The 4,526-nt window shown below is 49.5% G+C and overlaps 1 non-coding gene across 1 annotated transcript; it reads right to left on the bottom strand.

The window, feature by feature from the left end:
* Window positions 1-1,864: 1,864 nt before the first annotated feature.
* On the bottom strand, window positions 1,865-2,052 carry LOC137488400 (U2 spliceosomal RNA). Its single transcript, XR_011007429.1, has one exon. It is a non-coding gene; the product is annotated as a U2 spliceosomal RNA (small nuclear RNA).
* Window positions 2,053-4,526: the final 2,474 nt, after the last annotated feature.

Raw genomic sequence — 4,526 nt, 5'->3', positions numbered from 1 at the left:
CAAAACGAGCTGCCAGCAACTGGCAGGAATCAGTCACTCTTTCTGGGGCAGCTTGAGCTCTTGAAGGACCCCAAGAACAAGACCTCCAGGGCGTTTCTTCCATGCCCAATTGAGCTGCCGCAATAAGCGGGAGTCAGTCACCCTGTCTGGGGCAGCTTCAGCTCCAAAGGGACCCCTGGGTAAGACTTATGGAGGGTTTCTTGAATGCCAAAACAAGCTGCCAGCAACTGCCACAATAGGCGGGAATCAGTCACTCTTTCTGGGGCAGCTAGACCTCTTGAAGGACCCCAAGAACAGACCTCCAGGGTGTTTCTTCCAAGCCCAAACGAGCTGCCACAATAGGCGGGCATCAGTCACTCTTTCTGGGGCAGCTAGACCTCTGGAAGGGCCCCAAGAACAGACCTCCAGGGCGTTTCTTCCATGCCCAAACGTGCTGCCCCAACTAGCAGGAATCAGTCACCCTGTCTGGGGCAGCTTCAGCTGCCCAAGGGACCATTGGGAAGGACGTCCAGGGTGATTCTTCCATGCCCACTTGAGCCACCACAGTCAGCGGGGAAGGAGTCACTCTTTCTGGGGCAGCTTCAGCTCTAAAGGGACCCCTGGGTAAGACTTGTGGAGGGTTTCTTGAATGCCAAAACGAGCTGCCAGCAACTGGCAGGAATCAGTCACTCTTTCTGGGGCAGCTTGAGCTCTTGAAGGACCCCAAGAACAAGACCTCCAGGGCGTTTCTTCCAAGCCCAAACGAGCTGCCACAATAGGCGGGAATCAGTCACTCTTTCTGGGGCAGCTAGACCTCTGGAAGGGCCCCAAGAACAGACCTCCAGGGCGTTTCTTCCAAGCCCAAACGAGATGCCTCAATAAGCGGCAATCAGTCACCCTTTCTGGGGCAGCTTCGGCTACTCAAGGGACCAGTGGGAAGGACTTCCAGGGCGATTCTTCCATGCCCACTTGAGCCACCATAATCAGCAGGAATCGGTCACTCTTTCTGGGGTGTGTTTTAGCTCTCAAAAGCGCCCTGGAAGGACTTCCATGGCCACAATTAGCGGGAAACCATCACCTTTTTTAGGGTCAGACCCAGCTCTTAAGGGACCCTTCCATGGGAAGGACTTCCAGAGCCTTTCTTCCAATCCAGCTTGGCCGGAAATCAGTCACCCTTTCCCGGGGGTACGCTTAAGCTCCTAAGGGCCCCCCTTTCCGGAGCGTTTTTCCTTGCCCGCACTGGCCTTGACTCTGGCCGGGTAATCTTCACCCTCTCTGGGGGCAAGCACCTGCCCCGTGGGGGACCCTGGAGGAACACCTGTTCTCCAGCAGTGCCCGGGTAGCCCAAACTTAAGCCCGGGAACATTGACTTGGTTAACCGCAGGTGCCAGCCTTGCGTGCCGCTGGTGCCCCAAAGGGGCATGTACCTCTAGGCGCGGGACGTCCCCACACGTAGGCTGGGAGTTGGGGCCCCGGCCCGGCGCTTTGGACCCTGGGTGAATGCGACAGGAGCGGGGGTTTCATACTTTGCCATTTTTCAAATCCTCTGCACAGCTCTCTGGACCCACCATCCCCCAGGTCAGACTTGGGTCCTGATTGGGAATTATCCTCTCCACAGCTCTCTGGACCCACCATCCCCCAGGTCAGACTTAGGTCCTGATTGGGAATTTTGGATGGAATTTTTTTTTTTTTTTCTCCCTGAGTTGCAATATGTGCATCGTGGCTCATGGACTAGAATAAGAGGATCCTGCCAAGAGGGTTGTTCTTGCTCACTGTCTAAACGAGCGCATAACACAGATGCCTAATCGTAGAGAAGCGCAAATCCCTACATTCAATCTAACGTTATGTTAGATTTCACACAATCTAGTTCTGCCGTTCACCTCTTAATGAGTGCACCGTTCCCGGAGGTACTGCAATACCAGGTCGATGCGTGGAGTGGGTGGAGCAAGCCCCTAACCCATCTCCCAGCTGCAAAAATCAATTTAATATATAGTGCCCGGGTAGGGCACGTATCAGATATTAAACTGATAAGAACAGATTTTTTTCTTTCGAAAAAAGTTTATTGACAGCGTTTAACATTTTCACGTAACATTTTCATCCCAAAGAAAAAACACCTTTTCATCTGTTGTAGTTCACCTATTTTCCTTAACAAATAAAACTTACAGAGTAAATAAGAAAAAAGGAAATAAAATACAGGATAAATTAAAAGGGTGAACTTAAAATTCAATAGTGTTTTTGTAAAAGACATGTTTTTTAAAATCAAAAGCATACAATGGGGTAAAATCCAGGCTGTTCAATAAAAATAAACATAAACGCTAAAAAGATAAAACATACGCAATAAAACTGGCCTAAAACTTGTTGGCTAGTCACCATTTTAACTAAGCACCGGACTTAATAGAGCTAAGACAGAAAACACACTTTAAAACATTTTAGTACACTTTAAAAGACAATAAAACACAGACAATGAACATAAACTTTTTCCTTTTAAAACTTGTTTTTTGGAAGAAATAAAAGTGTATGTTGTGCAAAAAGTCTTTTGTGTGTGCGTGTGTTATGTCAAAAGCGAGAGAGTCCAGGCGCAGCGTTGGTAAAAGCGGTAAAACCGGTCCAGTAAAAACGATGTAAAAGGGTAAACGCAGATCGAAAGAAATAAAATCATTTCCTTGTCCAGGATCGAGGGTGAGTCATACCAAAAAAGTCCATTCACACCAACTCTCCAGGACGGTCACAGCCCCTGTGTTTCAGGGGCATAGCGGAGATCCCCCTCCTCTGGCCTGCTGGCCCGCTGTTCCCGTAGCCAGAGTGGTGAGGGTGCATCTACGGGCGGCCAGGTACGGTGGCGGCCGGGACCTCCTCCGTGTGACCCCGGCCCCCTTTGCCTCTTGTCGAGGTCCGGTACCCCTGTAGCGTGGTTGTTATCATTCTCTTTGTCCCTTGAAGGGGTACCGTGACCTGCTTCCCCACCAGCAGGTTTCTTGAGACCCAGATGGCATCCTTAATGGCGGTCAGGGTGAGCCAGAGCGATATAAAATCCTTTTTCGCCATGTCATTCACGCCCTGGCCCACCCCATGGATGGCGAGGTGGTAGTCCATCTGGGCCCTCCCCGCCGGCAGGTACTGATGATACAGGGGGCTGGTCCTGGCCCACAGGTCCCGCGCAGCGCCGCACTCCCAGAGCAGGTGCCGCACGGTCTCTGAGCCTGCACACCCAGGCCGTGGGCAGACGGGGTTTCTGGCCATGCCTCTGGAGTGCATAACCGCCCTGACCGGGAGGATCTCGTGTGCCACCATCCACAACAGGTCCTTGTGTCCGTTCTGGAGAGCTGGGTGGGCCGCGTTCCTCCACACTTGTTGGGCCTCACATAATGTGAGGCCCGGGACCCGACTCACCGTCTCTCGATCCTGCACAAGAGAAATGAGAGCCTTGTGGTTAGTTAAAATGGTGACATCGTTAGTCTCTAAAACATACTTCCTTAAAAATTTCTTTATAAAATCATACTCTCTAGGGAGGTTAAAAGCAACTGGCGTTTTCAAGTCTGGAGTTAAAACCTTTAAAGACCGTAGGTATGACCCCATCCAGAATCTCGCCATTGCTGCTGTTTTGTTTTCTCTGGATGGGGTCGTAACGTATCTAAAATGGAGGGCGGTGAAGCGGCTGGCTAAAAACAGGTAGGGGTCCGGGAGGCCTTTTCCGCCATTCTCTGTTTTTTTCTTTACGACTTCCCTTCTCAATCTTTCCCATTTGGACCCCCATATGAAGTAAAACACCGCCCTCTCCAACTCCAGCAGGAAGTGCCTTGGTGGGCTAAAAACAGAACAAACAAGAAGCATTAAGGGTAAAATCACCGCTTTATAAATTAAAATTTTACCCTCTATGGTCAACTGTCTTAAAACCCAAAAGCCCAAACGCTGTCTAACTTTCCCTAAAATGTCATTCCAGTTTTCCCGACCTCCTCCCTCTTTATCAAATTGGGCCGTTGACAGGTCTGAAGTTAAAAGTGTGACTTCATCCATATATAAAAGACATGTTGCTTCCAACCCACCCGTTCCCGGTACTTTAAAACCCGAAATCCATTTGTCCCTTCTCAAGATCTGTGCCAGTGGCTCTATGCAAGCCACATACAGGAGAGGAGATAATGGACACCCTTGACGGACGCCGCTGTGGATATTGACAGCTTTTGATAAATGCCCGTTAACGATGATTTTACTATTTAAGTCCTTGTATAGTAGTCCCACCCAGGCTATAAATTTCCCTGGAAAACCCATTTTTTCCAGAACCTTAAAAAGGAACTGGTGCGAGATTCTGTCAAATGCTTTTTCGAAATCTAGATTTAGGACTACTAGTCGAATATTTCTGTCTCTCGCATAACAGATGGCATCTCTGATCAATAGCAGGCTGTCTGTGATCTTCCTCCCGGGCACAGCGCAAGCTTGATCCGGGTGGATTACGTCTTCTAAAACCATCGACATACGTGTTGCTAAAATTTTGCTAAAAAGTTTACAATCACAGTTTAAAAGTGTAATCGGACGCCAATTCCTGAGGTCGG

Source organism: Danio rerio, chromosome 2 (genome assembly GCF_049306965.1).
Source record: "Danio rerio strain Tuebingen ecotype United States chromosome 2, GRCz12tu, whole genome shotgun sequence".
Lineage (NCBI taxonomy): Eukaryota > Metazoa > Chordata > Actinopteri > Cypriniformes > Danionidae > Danio > Danio rerio.
Note: the sequence above shows the minus strand (reverse complement) of the source record. Positions and strands in the feature narration are given on the sequence as shown.